The 21,427-nt window shown below is 52.7% G+C and overlaps 1 protein-coding gene across 1 annotated transcript in view; it reads left to right on the top strand.

Moving 5' to 3' along the window:
- HFM1 (helicase for meiosis 1) overlaps window positions 1-21,427 on the top strand; it is a 3,754,865-nt gene that overhangs the window by 3,486,274 nt on the left and 247,164 nt on the right. The gene's annotated exons all lie outside the window — the stretch shown is intronic.

Raw genomic sequence — 21,427 nt, 5'->3', positions numbered from 1 at the left:
GAACTGCCAAGCCATGTCTTCCCTGGACCGGAATCAAGCATCCTAGGACCGGTTTCTGGCTATAAGCCGTCATCAGCCAGGATAGCTTGACTCCCGTGGCGTAGTGAGCACGGGTCCCACGTCTGGGAATACCCATCCCACTTAGGGCGAAAAGCGTTACAACAAACAAATGATGGACGGAATGCTGACAATGCAGACATTCTCCCCCAGTCAAGAGATCTGGGTTAAATCCATCGTTCTTTTGCCCACTACGCCACCCCAGTTCAGACATGGCCATATGCAAATCAGTCTTGACCCTGTGCCTCATGGGAACAGTCCAGCCCGAACTGCCAAGCCATGTCTTCCCTAGACCGGAATCAAGCATCCTAGGACCGCCGTGCTCACTACGCCACTGGAGTCAAGCTATCCTGGCTGATGACGGCTGATAGCCAGAAACTGGTCCTAGGATGCTTGATTCCGGTCCAGGGAAGACATGGCTTGGCAGTTCGGGCTGGACTGTTCCCATGAGGCACAGGGTCAAGACTGATTTGCATATGGCCATGTCTAAACTGGGGTGGTGTAGTGGGCAAAAGAACGATGGATTTAACCCAGATCTCTTGACTGGGGGAGAATGTCTGCATTGTCAGCATTCCGTCCATCATTTGTTTGTTGTAACGCTTTTCGCCCTAAGTGGGATGGGTATTCCCAGACGTGGGACCCGTGCTCACTACGCCACTGGAGTCAAGCTATCCTGGCTGATGACGGCTGATAGCCAGAAACTGGTCCTAGGATGCTTGATTCCGGTCCAGGGAAGACATGGCTTGGCAGTTCGGGCTGGACTGTTCCCATGAGGCACAGGGTCAAGACTGATTTGCATATGGCCATGTCTAAACTGGGGTGGTGTAGTGGGCAAAAGAACGATGGATTTAACCCAGATCTCTTGACTGGGGGAGAATGTCTGCATTGTCAGCATTCCGTCCATCATTTGTTTGTTGTAACGCTTTTCGCCCTAAGTGGGATGGGTATTCCCAGACGTGGGACCCGTGCTCACTACGCCACTGGAGTCAAGCTATCCTGGCTGATGACGGCTGATAGCCAGAAACTGGTCCTAGGATGCTTGATTCCGGTCCAGGGAAGACATGGCTTGGCAGTTCGGGCTGGACTGTTCCCATGAGGCACAGGGTCAAGACTGATTTGCATATGGCCATGTCTAAACTGGGGTGGTGTAGTGGGCAAAAGAACGATGGATTTAACCCAGATCTCTTGACTGGGGGAGAATGTCTGCATTGTCAGCATTCCGTCCATCATTTGTTTGTTGTAACGCTTTTCGCCCTAAGTGGGATGGGTATTCCCAGACGTGGGACCCGTGCTCACTACGCCACTGGAGTCAAGCTATCCTGGCTGATGACGGCTGATAGCCAGAAACTGGTCCTAGGATGCTTGATTCCGGTCCAGGGAAGACATGGCTTGGCAGTTCGGGCTGGACTGTTCCCATGAGGCACAGGGTCAAGACTGATTTGCATATGGCCATGTCTAAACTGGGGTGGTGTAGTGGGCAAAAGAACGATGGATTTAACCCAGATCTCTTGACTGGGGGAGAATGTCTGCATTGTCAGCATTCCGTCCATCATTTGTTTGTTGTAACGCTTTTCGCCCTAAGTGGGATGGGTATTCCCAGACGTGGGACCCGTGCTCACTACGCCACTGGAGTCAAGCTATCCTGGCTGATGACGGCTGATAGCCAGAAACTGGTCCTAGGATGCTTGATTCCGGTCCAGGGAAGACATGGCTTGGCAGTTCGGGCTGGACTGTTCCCATGAGGCACAGGGTCAAGACTGATTTGCATATGGCCATGTCTAAACTGGGGTGGTGTAGTGGGCAAAAGAACGATGGATTTAACCCAGATCTCTTGACTGGGGGAGAATGTCTGCATTGTCAGCATTCCGTCCATCATTTGTTTGTTGTAACGCTTTTCGCCCTAAGTGGGATGGGTATTCCCAGACGTGGGACCCGTGCTCACTACGCCACTGGAGTCAAGCTATCCTGGCTGATGACGGCTGATAGCCAGAAACTGGTCCTAGGATGCTTGATTCCGGTCCAGGGAAGACATGGCTTGGCAGTTCGGGCTGGACTGTTCCCATGAGGCACAGGGTCAAGACTGATTTGCATATGGCCATGTCTAAACTGGGGTGGTGTAGTGGGCAAAAGAACGATGGATTTAACCCAGATCTCTTGACTGGGGGAGAATGTCTGCATTGTCAGCATTCCGTCCATCATTTGTTTGTTGTAACGCTTTTCGCCCTAAGTGGGATGGGTATTCCCAGACGTGGGACCCGTGCTCACTACGCCACTGGAGTCAAGCTATCCTGGCTGATGACGGCTGATAGCCAGAAACTGGTCCTAGGATGCTTGATTCCGGTCCAGGGAAGACATGGCTTGGCAGTTCGGGCTGGACTGTTCCCATGAGGCACAGGGTCAAGACTGATTTGCATATGGCCATGTCTAAACTGGGGTGGTGTAGTGGGCAAAAGAACGATGGATTTAACCCAGATCTCTTGACTGGGGGAGAATGTCTGCATTGTCAGCATTCCGTCCATCATTTGTTTGTTGTAACGCTTTTCGCCCTAAGTGGGATGGGTATTCCCAGACGTGGGACCCGTGCTCACTACGCCACTGGAGTCAAGCTATCCTGGCTGATGACGGCTGATAGCCAGAAACTGGTCCTAGGATGCTTGATTCCGGTCCAGGGAAGACATGGCTTGGCAGTTCGGGCTGGACTGTTCCCATGAGGCACAGGGTCAAGACTGATTTGCATATGGCCATGTCTAAACTGGGGTGGTGTAGTGGGCAAAAGAACGATGGATTTAACCCAGATCTCTTGACTGGGGGAGAATGTCTGCATTGTCAGCATTCCGTCCATCATTTGTTTGTTGTAACGCTTTTCGCCCTAAGTGGGATGGGTATTCCCAGACGTGGGACCCGTGCTCACTACGCCACTGGAGTCAAGCTATCCTGGCTGATGACGGCTGATAGCCAGAAACTGGTCCTAGGATGCTTGATTCCGGTCCAGGGAAGACATGGCTTGGCAGTTCGGGCTGGACTGTTCCCATGAGGCACAGGGTCAAGACTGATTTGCATATGGCCATGTGTAAACTGGGGTGGTGTAGTGGGCAAAAGAACGATGGATTTAACCCAGATCTCTTGACTGGGGGAGAATGTCTGCATTGTCAGCATTCCGTCCATCATTTGTTTGTTGTAACGCTTTTCGCCCTAAGTGGGATGGGTATTCCCAGACGTGGGACCCGTGCTCACTACGCCACTGGAGTCAAGCTATCCTGGCTGATGACGGCTGATAGCCAGAAACTGGTCCTAGGATGCTTGATTCCGGTCCAGGGAAGACATGGCTTGGCAGTTCGGGCTGGACTGTTCCCATGAGGCACAGGGTCAAGACTGATTTGCATATGGCCATGTCTAAACTGGGGTGGTGTAGTGGGCAAAAGAACGATGGATTTAACCCAGATCTCTTGACTGGGGGAGAATGTCTGCATTGTCAGCATTCCGTCCATCATTTGTTTGTTGTAACGCTTTTCGCCCTAAGTGGGATGGGTATTCCCAGACGTGGGACCCGTGCTCACTACGCCACTGGAGTCAAGCTATCCTGGCTGATGACGGCTGATAGCCAGAAACTGGTCCTAGGATGCTTGATTCCGGTCCAGGGAAGACATGGCTTGGCAGTTCGGGCTGGACTGTTCCCATGAGGCACAGGGTCAAGACTGATTTGCATATGGCCATGTCTAAACTGGGGTGGTGTAGTGGGCAAAAGAACGATGGATTTAACCCAGATCTCTTGACTGGGGGAGAATGTCTGCATTGTCAGCATTCCGTCCATCATTTGTTTGTTGTAACGCTTTTCGCCCTAAGTGGGATGGGTATTCCCAGACGTGGGACCCGTGCTCACTACGCCACTGGAGTCAAGCTATCCTGGCTGATGACGGCTGATAGCCAGAAACTGGTCCTAGGATGCTTGATTCCGGTCCAGGGAAGACATGGCTTGGCAGTTCGGGCTGGACTGTTCCCATGAGGCACAGGGTCAAGACTGATTTGCATATGGCCATGTCTAAACTGGGGTGGTGTAGTGGGCAAAAGAACGATGGATTTAACCCAGATCTCTTGACTGGGGGAGAATGTCTGCATTGTCAGCATTCCGTCCATCATTTGTTTGTTGTAACGCTTTTCGCCCTAAGTGGGATGGGTATTCCCAGACGTGGGACCCGTGCTCACTACGCCACTGGAGTCAAGCTATCCTGGCTGATGACGGCTGATAGCCAGAAACTGGTCCTAGGATGCTTGATTCCGGTCCAGGGAAGACATGGCTTGGCAGTTCGGGCTGGACTGTTCCCATGAGGCACAGGGTCAAGACTGATTTGCATATGGCCATGTCTAAACTGGGGTGGTGTAGTGGGCAAAAGAACGATGGATTTAACCCAGATCTCTTGACTGGGGGAGAATGTCTGCATTGTCAGCATTCCGTCCATCATTTGTTTGTTGTAACGCTTTTCGCCCTAAGTGGGATGGGTATTCCCAGACGTGGGACCCGTGCTCACTACGCCACTGGAGTCAAGCTATCCTGGCTGATGACGGCTGATAGCCAGAAACTGGTCCTAGGATGCTTGATTCCGGTCCAGGGAAGACATGGCTTGGCAGTTCGGGCTGGACTGTTCCCATGAGGCACAGGGTCAAGACTGATTTGCATATGGCCATGTCTAAACTGGGGTGGTGTAGTGGGCAAAAGAACGATGGATTTAACCCAGTTCTCTTGACTGGGGGAGAATGTCTGCATGGTCAGCATTCCGTCCATCATTTGTTTGTTGTAACGCTTTTCGCCCTAAGTGGGATGGGTATTCCCAGACGTGGGACCCGTGCTCACTACGCCACTGGAGTCAAGCTATCCTGGCTGATGACGGCTGATAGCCAGAAACTGGTCCTAGGATGCTTGATTCCGGTCCAGGGAAGACATGGCTTGGCAGTTCGGGCTGGACTGTTCCCATGAGGCACAGGGTCAAGACTGATTTGCATATGGCCATGTCTAAACTGGGGTGGTGTAGTGGGCAAAAGAACGATGGATTTAACCCAGATCTCTTGACTGGGGGAGAATGTCTGCATTGTCAGCATTCCGTCCATCATTTGTTTGTTGTAACGCTTTTCGCCCTAAGTGGGATGGGTATTCCCAGACGTGGGACCCGTGCTCACTACGCCACTGGAGTCAAGCTATCCTGGCTGATGACGGCTGATAGCCAGAAACTGGTCCTAGGATGCTTGATTCCGGTCCAGGGAAGACATGGCTTGGCAGTTCGGGCTGGACTGTTCCCATGAGGCACAGGGTCAAGACTGATTTGCATATGGCCATGTCTAAACTGGGGTGGTGTAGTGGGCAAAAGAACGATGGATTTAACCCAGATCTCTTGACTGGGGGAGAATGTCTGCATTGTCAGCATTCCGTCCATCATTTGTTTGTTGTAACGCTTTTCGCCCTAAGTGGGATGGGTATTCCCAGACGTGGGACCCGTGCTCACTACGCCACTGGAGTCAAGCTATCCTGGCTGATGACGGCTGATAGCCAGAAACTGGTCCTAGGATGCTTGATTCCGGTCCAGGGAAGACATGGCTTGGCAGTTCGGGCTGGACTGTTCCCATGAGGCACAGGGTCAAGACTGATTTGCATATGGCCATGTCTAAACTGGGGTGGTGTAGTGGGCAAAAGAACGATGGATTTAACCCAGATCTCTTGACTGGGGGAGAATGTCTGCATTGTCAGCATTCCGTCCATCATTTGTTTGTTGTAACGCTTTTCGCCCTAAGTGGGATGGGTATTCCCAGACGTGGGACCCGTGCTCACTACGCCACTGGAGTCAAGCTATCCTGGCTGATGACGGCTGATAGCCAGAAACTGGTCCTAGGATGCTTGATTCCGGTCCAGGGAAGACATGGCTTGGCAGTTCGGGCTGGACTGTTCCCATGAGGCACAGGGTCAAGACTGATTTGCATATGGCCATGTCTAAACTGGGGTGGTGTAGTGGGCAAAAGAACGATGGATTTAACCCAGATCTCTTGACTGGGGGAGAATGTCTGCATTGTCAGCATTCCGTCCATCATTTGTTTGTTGTAACGCTTTTCGCCCTAAGTGGGATGGGTATTCCCAGACGTGGGACCCGTGCTCACTACGCCACTGGAGTCAAGCTATCCTGGCTGATGACGGCTGATAGCCAGAAACTGGTCCTAGGATGCTTGATTCCGGTCCAGAGAAGACATGGCTTGGCAGTTCGGGCTGGACTGTTCCCATGAGGCACAGGGTCAAGACTGATTTGCATATGGCCATGTCTAAACTGGGGTGGTGTAGTGGGCAAAAGAACGATGGATTTAACCCAGATCTCTTGACTGGGGGAGAATGTCTGCATTGTCAGCATTCCGTCCATCATTTGTTTGTTGTAACGCTTTTCGCCCTAAGTGGGATGGGTATTCCCAGACGTGGGACCCGTGCTCACTACGCCACTGGAGTCAAGCTATCCTGGCTGATGACGGCTGATAGCCAGAAACTGGTCCTAGGATGCTTGATTCCGGTCCAGGGAAGACATGGCTTGGCAGTTCGGGCTGGACTGTTCCCATGAGGCACAGGGTCAAGACTGATTTGCATATGGCCATGTCTAAACTGGGGTGGTGTAGTGGGCAAAAGAACGATGGATTTAACCCAGATCTCTTGACTGGGGGAGAATGTCTGCATTGTCAGCATTCCGTCCATCATTTGTTTGTTGTAACGCTTTTCGCCCTAAGTGGGATGGGTATTCCCAGACGTGGGACCCGTGCTCACTACGCCACTGGAGTCAAGCTATCCTGGCTGATGACGGCTGATAGCCAGAAACTGGTCCTAGGATGCTTGATTCCGGTCCAGGGAAGACATGGCTTGGCAGTTCGGGCTGGACTGTTCCCATGAGGCACAGGGTCAAGACTGATTTGCATATGGCCATGTCTAAACTGGGGTGGTGTAGTGGGCAAAAGAACGATGGATTTAACCCAGATCTCTTGACTGGGGGAGAATGTCTGCATTGTCAGCATTCCGTCCATCATTTGTTTGTTGTAACGCTTTTCGCCCTAAGTGGGATGGGTATTCCCAGACGTGGGACCCGTGCTCACTACGCCACTGGAGTCAAGCTATCCTGGCTGATGACGGCTGATAGCCAGAAACTGGTCCTAGGATGCTTGATTCCGGTCCAGGGAAGACATGGCTTGGCAGTTCGGGCTGGACTGTTCCCATGAGGCACAGGGTCAAGACTGATTTGCATATGGCCATGTCTAAACTGGGGTGGTGTAGTGGGCAAAAGAACGATGGATTTAACCCAGATCTCTTGACTGGGGGAGAATGTCTGCATTGTCAGCATTCCGTCCATCATTTGTTTGTTGTAACGCTTTTCGCCCTAAGTGGGATGGGTATTCCCAGACGTGGGACCCGTGCTCACTACGCCACTGGAGTCAAGCTATCCTGGCTGATGACGGCTGATAGCCAGAAACTGGTCCTAGGATGCTTGATTCCGGTCCAGGGAAGACATGGCTTGGCAGTTCGGGCTGGACTGTTCCCATGAGGCACAGGGTCAAGACTGATTTGCATATGGCCATGTCTAAACTGGGGTGGTGTAGTGGGCAAAAGAACGATGGATTTAACCCAGATCTCTTGACTGGGGGAGAATGTCTGCATTGTCAGCATTCCGTCCATCATTTGTTTGTTGTAACGCTTTTCGCCCTAAGTGGGATGGGTATTCCCAGATGTGGGACCCGTGCTCACTACGCCACTGGAGTCAAGCTATCCTGGCTGATGACGGCTGATAGCCAGAAACTGGTCCTAGGATGCTTGATTCCGGTCCAGGGAAGACATGGCTTGGCAGTTCGGGCTGGACTGTTCCCATGAGGCACAGGGTCAAGACTGATTTGCATATGGCCATGTCTAAACTGGGGTGGTGTAGTGGGCAAAAGAACGATGGATTTAACCCAGATCTCTTGACTGGGGGAGAATGTCTGCATTGTCAGCATTCCGTCCATCATTTGTTTGTTGTAACGCTTTTCGCCCTAAGTGGGATGGGTATTCCCAGACGTGGGACCCGTGCTCAATACGCCACTGGAGTCAAGCTATCCTGGCTGATGACGGCTGATAGCCAGAAACTGGTCCTAGGATGCTTGATTCCGGTCCAGGGAAGACATGGCTTGGCAGTTCGGGCTGGACTGTTCCCATGAGGCACAGGGTCAAGACTGATTTGCATATGGCCATGTCTAAACTGGGGTGGTGTAGTGGGCAAAAGAACGATGGATTTAACCCAGATCTCTTGACTGGGGGAGAATGTCTGCATTGTCAGCATTCCGTCCATCATTTGTTTGTTGTAACGCTTTTCGCCCTAAGTGGGATGGGTATTCCCAGACGTGGGACCCGTGCTCACTACGCCACTGGAGTCAAGCTATCCTGGCTGATGACGGCTGATAGCCAGAAACTGGTCCTAGGATGCTTGATTCCGGTCCAGGGAAGACATGGCTTGGCAGTTCGGGCTGGACTGTTCCCATGAGGCACAGGGTCAAGACTGATTTGCATATGGCCATGTCTAAACTGGGGTGGTGTAGTGGGCAAAAGAACGATGGATTTAACCCAGATCTCTTGACTGGGGGAGAATGTCTGCATTGTCAGCATTCCGTCCATCATTTGTTTGTTGTAACGCTTTTCGCCCTAAGTGGGATGGGTATTCCCAGACGTGGGACCCGTGCTCACTACGCCACTGGAGTCAAGCTATCCTGGCTGATGACGGCTGATAGCCAGAAACTGGTCCTAGGATGCTTGATTCCGGTCCAGGGAAGACATGGCTTGGCAGTTCGGGCTGGACTGTTCCCATGAGGCACAGGGTTAAGACTGATTTGCATATGGCCATGTCTAAACTGGGGTGGTGTAGTGGGCAAAAGAACGATGGATTTAACCCAGATCTCTTGACTGGGGGAGAATGTCTGCATGGTCAGCATTCCGTCCATCATTTGTTTGTTGTAACGCTTTTCGCCCTAAGTGGGATGGGTATTCCCAGACGTGGGACCCGTGCTCACTACGCCACTGGAGTCAAGCTATCCTGGCTGATGACGGCTGATAGCCAGAAACTGGTCCTAGGATGCTTGATTCCGGTCCAGGGAAGACATGGCTTGGCAGTTCGGGCTGGACTGTTCCCATGAGGCACAGGGTCAAGACTGATTTGCATATGGCCATGTCTAAACTGGGGTGGTGTAGTGGGCAAAAGAACGATGGATTTAACCCAGATCTCTTGACTGGGGGAGAATGTCTGCATTGTCAGCATTCCGTCCATCATTTGTTTGTTGTAACGCTTTTCGCCCTAAGTGGGATGGGTATTCCCAGACGTGGGACCCGTGCTCACTACGCCACTGGAGTCAAGCTATCCTGGCTGATGACGGCTGATAGCCAGAAACTGGTCCTAGGATGCTTGATTCCGGTCCAGGGAAGACATGGCTTGGCAGTTCGGGCTGGACTGTTCCCATGAGGCACAGGGTCAAGACTGATTTGCATATGGCCATGTCTAAACTGGGGTGGTGTAGTGGGCAAAAGAACGATGGATTTAACCCAGATCTCTTGACTGGGGGAGAATGTCTGCATTGTCAGCATTCCGTCCATCATTTGTTTGTTGTAACGCTTTTCGCCCTAAGTGGGATGGGTATTCCCAGACGTGGGACCCGTGCTCACTACGCCACTGGAGTCAAGCTATCCTGGCTGATGACGGCTGATAGCCAGAAACTGGTCCTAGGATGCTTGATTCCGGTCCAGGGAAGACATGGCTTGGCAGTTCGGGCTGGACTGTTCCCATGAGGCACAGGGTCAAGACTGATTTGCATATGGCCATGTCTAAACTGGGGTGGTGTAGTGGGCAAAAGAACGATGGATTTAACCCAGATCTCTTGACTGGGGGAGAATGTCTGCATTGTCAGCATTCCGTCCATCATTTGTTTGTTGTAACGCTTTTCGCCCTAAGTGGGATGGGTATTCCCAGACGTGGGACCCGTGCTCACTACGCCACTGGAGTCAAGCTATCCTGGCTGATGACGGCTGATAGCCAGAAACTGGTCCTAGGATGCTTGATTCCGGTCCAGGGAAGACATGGCTTGGCAGTTCGGGCTGGACTGTTCCCATGAGGCACAGGGTCAAGACTGATTTGCATATGGCCATGTCTAAACTGGGGTGGTGTAGTGGGCAAAAGAACGATGGATTTAACCCAGATCTCTTGACTGGGGGAGAATGTCTGCATTGTCAGCATTCCGTCCATCATTTGTTTGTTGTAACGCTTTTCGCCCTAAGTGGGATGGGTATTCCCAGACGTGGGACCCGTGCTCACTACGCCACTGGAGTCAAGCTATCCTGGCTGATGACGGCTGATAGCCAGAAACTGGTCCTAGGATGCTTGATTCTGGTCCAGGGAAGACATGGCTTGGCAGTTCGGGCTGGACTGTTCCCATGAGGCACAGGGTCAAGACTGATTTGCATATGGCCATGTCTAAACTGGGGTGGTGTAGTGGGCAAAAGAACGATGGATTTAACCCAGATCTCTTGACTGGGGGAGAATGTCTGCATTGTCAGCATTCCGTCCATCATTTGTTTGTTGTAACGCTTTTCGCCCTAAGTGGGATGGGTATTCCCAGACGTGGGACCCGTGCTCACTACGCCACTGGAGTCAAGCTATCCTGGCTGATGACGGCTGATAGCCAGAAACTGGTCCTAGGATGCTTGATTCCGGTCCAGGGAAGACATGGCTTGGCAGTTCGGGCTGGACTGTTCCCATGAGGCACAGGGTCAAGACTGATTTGCATATGGCCATGTCTAAACTGGGGTGGTGTAGTGGGCAAAAGAACGATGGATTTAACCCAGATCTCTTGACTGGGGGAGAATGTCTGCATTGTCAGCATTCCGTCCATCATTTGTTTGTTGTAACGCTTTTCGCCCTAAGTGGGATGGGTATTCCCAGACGTGGGACCCGTGCTCACTACGCCACTGGAGTCAAGCTATCCTGGCTGATGACGGCTGATAGCCAGAAACTGGTCCTAGGATGCTTGATTCCGGTCCAGGGAAGACATGGCTTGGCAGTTCGGGCTGGACTGTTCCCATGAGGCACAGGGTCAAGACTGATTTGCATATGGCCATGTCTAAACTGGGGTGGTGTAGTGGGCAAAAGAACGATGGATTTAACCCAGATCTCTTGACTGGGGGAGAATGTCTGCATTGTCAGCATTCCGTCCATCATTTGTTTGTTGTAACGCTTTTCGCCCTAAGTGGGATGGGTATTCCCAGACGTGGGACCCGTGCTCACTACGCCACTGGAGTCAAGCTATCCTGGCTGATGACGGCTGATAGCCAGAAACTGGTCCTAGGATGCTTGATTCCGGTCCAGGGAAGACATGGCTTGGCAGTTCGGGCTGGACTGTTCCCATGAGGCACAGGGTCAAGACTGATTTGCATATGGCCATGTCTAAACTGGGGTGGTGTAGTGGGCAAAAGAACGATGGATTTAACCCAGATCTCTTGACTGGGGGAGAATGTCTGCATTGTCAGCATTCCGTCCATCATTTGTTTGTTGTAACGCTTTTCGCCCTAAGTGGGATGGGTATTCCCAGACGTGGGACCCGTGCTCACTACGCCACTGGAGTCAAGCTATCCTGGCTGATGACGGCTGATAGCCAGAAACTGGTCCTAGGATGCTTGATTCCGGTCCAGGGAAGACATGGCTTGGCAGTTCGGGCTGGACTGTTCCCATGAGGCACAGGGTCAAGACTGATTTGCATATGGCCATGTCTAAACTGGGGTGGTGTAGTGGGCAAAAGAACGATGGATTTAACCCAGATCTCTTGACTGGGGGAGAATGTCTGCATTGTCAGCATTCCGTCCATCATTTGTTTGTTGTAACGCTTTTCGCCCTAAGTGGGATGGGTATTTCCAGACGTGGGACCCGTGCTCACTACGCCACTGGAGTCAAGCTATCCTGGCTGATGACGGCTGATAGCCAGAAACTGGTCCTAGGATGCTTGATTCCGGTCCAGGGAAGACATGGCTTGGCAGTTCGGGCTGGACTGTTCCCATGAGGCACAGGGTCAAGACTGATTTGCATATGGCCATGTCTAAACTGGGGTGGTGTAGTGGGCAAAAGAACGATGGATTTAACCCAGATCTCTTGACTGGGGGAGAATGTCTGCATTGTCAGCATTCCGTCCATCATTTGTTTGTTGTAACGCTTTTCGCCCTAAGTGGGATGGGTATTCCCAGACGTGGGACCCGTGCTTACTACGCCACTGGAGTCAAGCTATCCTGGCTGATGACGGCTGATAGCCAGAAACTGGTCCTAGGATGCTTGATTCCGGTCCAGGGAAGACATGGCTTGGCAGTTCGGGCTGGACTGTTCCCATGAGGCACAGGGTCAAGACTGATTTGCATATGGCCATGTCTAAACTGGGGTGGTGTAGTGGGCAAAAGAACGATGGATTTAACCCAGATCTCTTGACTGGGGGAGAATGTCTGAATTGTCAGCATTCCGTCCATCATTTGTTTGTTGTAACGCTTTTCGCCCTAAGTGGGATGGGTATTCCCAGACGTGGGACCCGTGCTCACTACGCCACTGGAGTCAAGCTATCCTGGCTGATGACGGCTGATAGCCAGAAACTGGTCCTAGGATGCTTGATTCCGGTCCAGGGAAGACATGGCTTGGCAGTTCGGGCTGGACTGTTCCCATGAGGCACAGGGTCAAGACTGATTTGCATATGGCCATGTCTAAACTGGGGTGGTGTAGTGGGCAAAAGAACGATGGATTTAACCCAGATCTCTTGACTGGGGGAGAATGTCTGCATTGTCAGCATTCCGTCCATCATTTGTTTGTTGTAACGCTTTTCGCCCTAAGTGGGATGGGTATTCCCAGACGTGGGACCCGTGCTCACTACGCCACTGGAGTCAAGCTATCCTGGCTGATGACGGCTGATAGCCAGAAACTGGTCCTAGGATGCTTGATTCCGGTCCAGGGAAGACATGGCTTGGCAGTTCGGGCTGGACTGTTCCCATGAGGCACAGGGTCAAGACTGATTTGCATATGGCCATGTCTAAACTGGGGTGGTGTAGTGGGCAAAAGAACGATGGGTTTAACCCAGATCTCTTGACTGGGGGAGAATGTCTGCATTGTCAGCATTCCGTCCATCATTTGTTTGTTGTAACGCTTTTCGCCCTAAGTGGGATGGGTATTCCCAGACGTGGGACCCGTGCTCACTACGCCACTGGAGTCAAGCTATCCTGGCTGATGACGGCTGATAGCCAGAAACTGGTCCTAGGATGCTTGATTCCGGTCCAGGGAAGACATGGCTTGGCAGTTCGGGCTGGACTGTTCCCATGAGGCACAGGGTCAAGACTGATTTGCATATGGCCATGTCTAAACTGGGGTGGTGTAGTGGGCAAAAGAACGATGGATTTAACCCAGATCTCTTGACTGGGGGAGAATGTCTGCATTGTCAGCATTCCGTCCATCATTTGTTTGTTGTAACGCTTTTCGCCCTAAGTGGGATGGGTATTCCCAGACGTGGGACCCGTGCTCACTACGCCACTGGAGTCAAGCTATCCTGGCTGATGACGGCTGATAGCCAGAAACTGGTCCTAGGATGCTTGATTCCGGTCCAGGGAAGACATGGCTTGGCAGTTCGGGCTGGACTGTTCCCATGAGGCACAGGGTCAAGACTGATTTGCATATGGCCATGTCTAAACTGGGGTGGTGTAGTGGGCAAAAGAACGATGGATTTAACCCAGATCTCTTGACTGGGGGAGAATGTCTGCATTGTCAGCATTCCGTCCATCATTTGTTTGTTGTAACGCTTTTCGCCCTAAGTGGGATGGGTATTCCCAGACGTGGGACCCGTGCTCACTACGCCACTGGAGTCAAGCTATCCTGGCTGATGACGGCTGATAGCCAGAAACTGGTCCTAGGATGCTTGATTCCGGTCCAGGGAAGACATGGCTTGGCAGTTCGGGCTGGACTGTTCCCATGAGGCACAGGGTCAAGACTGATTTGCATATGGCCATGTCTAAACTGGGGTGGTGTAGTGGGCAAAAGAATGATGGATTTAACCCAGATCTCTTGACTGGGGGAGAATGTCTGCATTGTCAGCATTCCGTCCATCATTTGTTTGTTGTAACGCTTTTCGCCCTAAGTGGGATGGGTATTCCCAGACGTGGGACCCGTGCTCACTACGCCACTGGAGTCAAGCTATCCTGGCTGATGACGGCTGATAGCCAGAAACTGGTCCTAGGATGCTTGATTCCGGTCCAGGGAAGACATGGCTTGGCAGTTCGGGCTGGACTGTTCCCATGAGGCACAGGGTCAAGACTGATTTGCATATGGCCATGTCTAAACTGGGGTGGTGTAGTGGGCAAAAGAACGATGGATTTAACCCAGATCTCTTGACTGGGGGAGAATGTCTGCATTGTCAGCATTCCGTCCATCATTTGTTTGTTGTAACACTTCTAGAAGTGGGCACTTCTGTGTGCAGTGTGTCTGGCGTGTGATTGGCTGGAGCTGGCTGGTGAGCCTGGCTCCAGGAGTCTGGTTGGGTCTGCCCCAGTGGTGAGTGTGAGATTAGCATGCTGATGGCTGGGGAGGAGTGCACCTTGGACCTGAATAGGGCAGGGCTTTCCCCACACAAGGCTGGCTCCGCCCCCTGTGGTGCGACTGACGACCCTAGCCCTGCCAGTGAATAGAGTGAGGGGCTGAGCACATCAAGGGTGCTCCCCAACCAGCTGCGACTGGTTTTCCCCCTCACCCTGAACCAAGAACAAAGGGTTTTAGTGTATAAAAATGGGGCTGTGTCCCCACAGAAACTGTTCTCTTCTTGGATCCTGACAGAGGGGGGCTTGCTGCTGGTGGGGCCCAGGAGGGACCGCCATGGGGGCTACCTCCCTGCTGGAGGGCCCTGTGTGCTGGCCCCTGGGCCCTACCTTGCCCCCTGGATGCCCTCAGGACCGTGGGGACCTTTTTGCTGGTTCTTTTGCTTTACCAAGGCTTGTTAGCCTGCCCAGCGCCCGGGGAGCGGTACATGGCTTTATTTTGCCCGTAGGAGCGCTGGAGCTCCGCAGCGATGCGCTGCCGTCTGTGGGGAGGGAATCCCCACGGGAGGGATTCCCCTGTGCAGCTGCCCGGCGGGTGCCTACCCCGCGTTTATGCACTTTGGGGGGGGGGGAGCCTGCCCCGCTACTGAATTGGCTTTATGGATCGCGGGTGCCCACCCCGCGTCATTGCCTCCTACGTGATTTCTCTAATTACATCGCGGGTGCCCACCCCACGACTTGACTGTCTCGGAGTTCACCGCTGCGGCCCGAGTCGCGGCAAAAGCGGAAGTCAGGCGCGAAGCTGCCTGGCGGCAGGCGGGACTTCCGGTTTTGCAGAGGAAGTCCCGCGCACGCCCCGGCAGCCGGAGGAGACGTCTGGAGCCCCGTAGGCTCCATGCCGAAGTCCTGGTCCCGGAAGAGGGACCGGGCGAAGAGCAGAGTGCCGGCGCCAGGAGTGAGGCGGGGCTCCCCAGAGCGAGGGAGAGCCCCGCGTTGCCGGCAGAAGGGAGAAAAGACCGAAGGAGTCCGATTCCACAGCCCCGGTGAGTAGGGGCTATCTTCCATGTTGTGGGTGCCGGTCCCAGACCGGTCTATGTCCTGAGCGCCCCCCCCCCGCCTGATAGGGGGGGGGGGCGCTCCAACGAAGGGGCACATCGTTGAAGAGCCTGTGAGGCTCCAACGGGGGCCTATTTGTTTTAAGAGCCCCGTGGCTCCAACCTGGGGGCCATTTGATATTTAGAAGTCCCAGGGGGACTTGGGGGCCAATTGCCTAGAGCCGAGCGGCGCTCCAACGCTAAAAGGGGGCATGAGTATTTAGAGCGCTAGACGCTCCAACGTCGGCGGCATTATTCCTCGAGCCTAGAGGGCTCCAACGTTACCGGGGCATTCCTGCCGTGTTTGAGTGGCCCCAGATGGCAGCGGGCCACTCCCACATTAGTTTACAGAGCCACAGAGGCTCTAGGGTGCTTTTGTGGTTGTTTAGAGCCCCGAGGCTCCAACGAGGCGGCCACGATTATTCTAGAGCCCAGAGAGGGCTCCAGCGTTTGGGGACACCTTCCATTTCGCCGCCAGTGCGCTCCACAGTACTTTGGGGCAAGTTCCTGTTCGATATTGGCGCCCAGTTATTTCAAGAGCCCGTGCGCTCCATGGGGACATGTTACTTTCTGAGCCAGATGGCTCCCACGTTTTGGCCTATTGTTTCAGGGGCTATTGAGAGCCCCTGCCTTATTTGCCTTCCCCAGCTGTGCAGCACTTAGTGCCAGCTGCAGCGTTTAGGCCCTGTGCTTGTCCCCAGCTGCCCAGCAAGTAGTGGGCAGCTGCTACGTTTAGGTTTTGGTGCAACCTGGACTCTGATGTGATTTTGGTGCTAGGAAATGTACGGTGTAGTATGTTTTGCGCACCCTGTGTTCATGCTTATGGTGCTAGGAAATGTACTCTGTATAGTATGTTTGGCGCACCCTGTGTCTGATACCTCTAAATGTGGTTATTTCTGCCTAGAAGGTTGTTTTACCTGCTTAGGTTGATGGTAGGGAGAATGTACTTCCCTGGGCGATGTGCGCCCCTAGTATAGTTATACTTAGGTGGTTAGGTCTAATGCGTTAGACCAATGAGAATTGCATAATGTGATTTATGCCCCTGTGATAGATGCAGGATAGGTTTTATACCTGATGCTAGTGTGATGACGCTGAGGTCATTATTGCACCAGTAGTTACTGGTTGTGCTCTACAGTTACTTTGTGTTATGTTCTACATTTACTATTGGTGATTTGTGCTAATTTCCAAAAGTGCTAATTCCTGACAGTGGTCCATGTGGCCCTGTACATATAATCCCTTGTAAATTCTGCCCGTGCCAGTTGGCACATTGTAGAGTGTGTGTTTTTATCTAATGTGTTGTGGTATAATACAAAGGTTATTTTTATACAATACCTTGTGTGGAGTTTCTTTTGTGGTGGGCCTTGGGTGTTGTTGCTGGGTGCGCGCGCAAACGCTTTACACATTGCCTCAGAGATAAGCCTGACTGCTCGTGCCAAGCTACCAAGGGGGTGAGCAGGGGTTATCTTTGGCGTGTAACTTCCTTGCCCTGACTAGAGTGGTGGTTTCTGCCTGACTTTGGCGCAAGCCTTAGCCAACCAGAAATCCCCATTTCTAACACTCCTGAAGAGCCGATTCCGGTGCCTTCACAATACAGGCGGGTCCCTCCCATATGCACCGGCAAAGGTCTGCAAAATCTTCCTTGTGTGCGGCATGCTGCACAACATGGCAGTGGAGAAGGCAGTGCCACTCATCCTGGAGCAGCATGAGCAGGAACATCCACCCGTGGAGGATGAAGGGCTTGGTCACGAGGCAAGTGAGGAGGAAGAGGAGGAGGACGAGGAGGAGGCGATCCGGAGTCAGCTCCTACGCAACTTCTTCTCATAATGGTGAGTCACTGGGTCTGAGTGTACACGCTTGGAGCCTTGTGTGGCCTGTGTTGCAATGTGTGTGTCCAGCTGACTGTATGCTAAGTGATCTAGATGTGGGTTCTGATGTGTCACTCGAGTGATGATGTCATTCCACTCATTTTAGCTGAGACACTAAATTTTCAAATCGCATGGTGACAACATTATTCCTTTAGAGTAAATGACCATGTATGCGGATAACAATCTTTTAGCTGACTTCTTGTGGGTCTGTCATCCACAGGTTCTTGTGCATGTTGTCTGGTCGTGTCACCGTTGGCCTCCTGCTATTCTTCATGAGTATTGCAACGTGTGCTGAATCAGCGTTCCATGCATGGATATGGGGAAAAGTCATTTTGGGTGAGGATTGCAGCAAGGCATTTTGGGGGTGTTATGTGTTTGGAATGTGTGGGGACTGCTCCTGTGCATGTTGGGTTACCATGCATACATATTGACTCACCATGGGGCACATGACATGTAGCATGACTCCCATGAATTGATAGTCAACCTTCGTGACAGTCATCTGTAATGGTTTGTGGATTCTGATGAAGGCATCAATGTGTGTAAAACTTTCCTCAGAAACATACGGGATGCTACGGGTGGACATGGTGTGGGACATCCCCATAAGAGGCTCAATGGGGAATTGCAGCCTCTCCGTGTGCAGCAGGGGGTGTTTGGCTCATCCCCTTAACTTGCCAGGCCATTTGGATTTACTACATCTGTGTTGTGAAGGGGGTGTCCATTGTAGGTCCCACATGTTCAGCCAAATGACCTGTGTGTCTGTTCATATTGATGAATTTCCCTTAGTGTGAGCCTGAGTAAGAAAGGGGTTCCTCACCCTCCAAGGTGCCTCATCTCTGTCAATGCAGGTCTCTTGCCACTTTGCATGCGGCATCTCTGGCATAGTTGTCAAAGATTGTGCATATGAGTCTATGTGTAGTTTGGCTACATGCATGCAGTTCTTCATGGGTTAGAATCTCTATTGTGCATGAAGTCCATGGTTGTGTATGTATTTGGGCATGTTGGTCCCCACGACGGGCCGTCAACGCCTGCTGAGGGTGTGTCTCCTGTGCGCGGCTCGGCCTTCTGTTTCCTGATCCTGTGTCAGTCATCTTTGGTGATTGTGCATCCATTTTTTCTGGGTGTGCCATGGGTAACCGGACACTCCTTCCTTTACATACGCCTGTTGCAGTTGTCCTTTCTGACATCCTTGTCTTTGTGTCCTACTTTTGGCATAGTTTCCAGGACATGCCGCCTGCTGCTGCGGCCCCTGTAGCAAGGGCCCACAAAGTAGCAGGAATCGGCAACACACACCCCTCAAAGATGCTCCTCCCTGCCTCCTTCCACCCATTCATTTGGCTGTCATCATCTTGTCTGTGCCACTGTTGCGGCCACGCGGTGCCAAAGGCAGGACCGTCAGCACATGCAACGTGCACATTGCACGACCCTCATGTCCTTGCATGACCCACATCACACTACAGTCTGATGTTGTAGCCACCCTCCAAGCAATGTCTATCCGAAATTCAACTGTCTGCTCTCAGGCATACCCTAAGCGCACACACGACACCTTTGCATGCTGAGTGTGCAACTCCAACTGCCTACACAGCGCTGCCCTACCTTCCAGGCCCTGTCACACCAACCAGATCATGTCCCTCCTGCTCCATGATGTTGCCCTGTGTGTGAGAGAGAGACAATGTTAATGCTGTTTAATGCGACATCCATGTTTCATACATATTCTAGTTGCCACAGTTCCTCCAGGTAGTTGTATGTGCCTAGCATTCACATCAATGTTCACTTGTGGATGGGTATGTTGCAGGGAAATGATTGAAATGTTCTCCAGGGTGTTTGACATGTCAAATTTGGGCTTGGATGCTTCTTTGGCTGTGGCTTGATCTTGTTGTGTCACATGTCCATTGTGAGAGTGGGTAACTCCATTGGCTGCCCGGGGGGTGTGTGCTTGTGTGAGGGGTGAGTGATCATCCCTCAGCCCGACGCTGTTCAACATCCACATGGCCCCCCTCACACAAGTGGCCCGCCACTACAACCTCAAAAACATCTCCTACGCCGAAGACACGCAGCTCATCCTCTCCCTCACCAAGGACCCTCACACCGCCACAACAAACATCCATGAGGGTCTGAGGGCCATCGCCTGGGACGACTCCTGGTGACCGATCGCTCTGGGGACAGCACCGACACCCACCCACCACGCACGCAACCTAGGATTGATCCTCGCATCCTCCCTCTCCATGTCCAAGCAGGTCAACGCCGTCTCCTCCTCCTGCTACGACACCCTATGCACGCTCCGCCGGATCTACAGGTGGATCCCGACCAAAACAAGTAGAACAGTGACACAGGCCCTCGTCAGCAGCAGACTGGACTACGGCAACGCACTCTACGCAGGACTCCCATCCAAACAACAACGGCGGCTACAACGCTTCCAAAACGCATCAGCACGACTGATCGTCAACGCCCCCCGCCACAGCCACATCACCCCCCTCCTGAGTGACCTGCACTGGCTCCACATCGACAAGAGGATCACCTTCAAGCTCCTCACCCACGCACACAAGGCACTCCACAACGCCGGACAAGCCTACCTGAACATCAGATTCAGCTTCTACACCCCCACCCACCAGCTCTGCTCCGGCAGCCTCGCCCTCGCAGCTGTCCCCCGCATCCAACGTACGACCGCCTGCGGCAGATCCTTCTTCTACCTCGCTGCCAAGACCTGGAACACCCTCCCAACCCACCTACGACTGAACCAAGACCTACTTGCCTTCAGAAGACTCCTCAAGACCTGGCTCTTCGAGCAGTAGTGGAACCCCCCCCCCCCCCTCAGCCCCTTGAGACCCTCACAGGTAAGTCGCGCGCCTTACAAGTACCCTGATCGATTGTTAATTGATTGACGGTGCCTACTGGTGGGTGTAGTGTGATTTGGCAGTGGGTCTCCCAGGTGATGTATCTGTCCCCCCATGGAGCATGCTGCCATGTCAGTGAGTGTGAGTTCCTGTCCTAGATATCTGAGTTTGTTGTGTTTGTGTTAGAGTTTGCAGTGGTCACAGGAGGTCCTTGTGCTGCCTACAGCAGGGCCAAGTGTCAGCTACCTTGTCAGTACTTTGCAAGTCCCTGTGCATTGAGCATGGTGCATGGGTATGTACCTGGGCCATATGGGCTGAGGGCAATGGTGTCTGTTTATGAGTTGTACAATATGTTTAGTGATCCCCACCCTCCCAGCATCTGGGTTTGTGGTTTGTGAAGGCTGGGACATGGCATGGCCTTGCTTTGTGAATGGGGCATACACATGTTAGTGGCATGAGCGTTGTTTTTTAGTGTGGTTGTGTCCGATGAGGGCTTGGGGGTAGGTGAGTGCATTTGTTGTAGTTGGGGTGTGGATGCCATTACCCCCATGTCACGTAAGTTGTTTGTGTACTCACCAGGCTCGGCAACTCCTTCGACTCCGTGTACTCCCACCGGCGGAAGCAGGGCCATCACCTTCTCCTCCCAGGGATGGTAATGTACCGGTCTGCAGGGCAGCCCACTTCCAGTGATATTACTCTGGGCGTAGTCCTCGTTCATTTTGCGCTTCACTGCCCTCCGCAGATCGTACCACCTGGCTTGGCATTCATTCCTGGTCCTTCTGATGGGCGCAACAGCATTCACCCAATCGACGATCCTCTGCCACAGGCGTGATTTTTCGGCTATGCTGGTCTGTCTGACCAACGTTCCAAAGAGCTGTGGCTCGACTCTGATGACTTCGTTGACAAGGATGTCCAGCTCCTCCCTTGTGAACTTTGGATTCTTGTCTGTGGGCATGGTGTGGGGTGTGGGTGTGGATGGTTGTGGGTGTGTGGGTGTGAATGTGTAGG

The sequence above is a fragment of the Triturus cristatus genome, chromosome 4_2 (assembly GCF_964204655.1).
Source record: "Triturus cristatus chromosome 4_2, aTriCri1.1, whole genome shotgun sequence".
Classification (NCBI taxonomy): domain Eukaryota; kingdom Metazoa; phylum Chordata; class Amphibia; order Caudata; family Salamandridae; genus Triturus; species Triturus cristatus.
The sequence above is the reverse complement of the archived record's forward strand: the minus strand, read 5'-3'. Positions and strand labels throughout refer to the sequence as shown.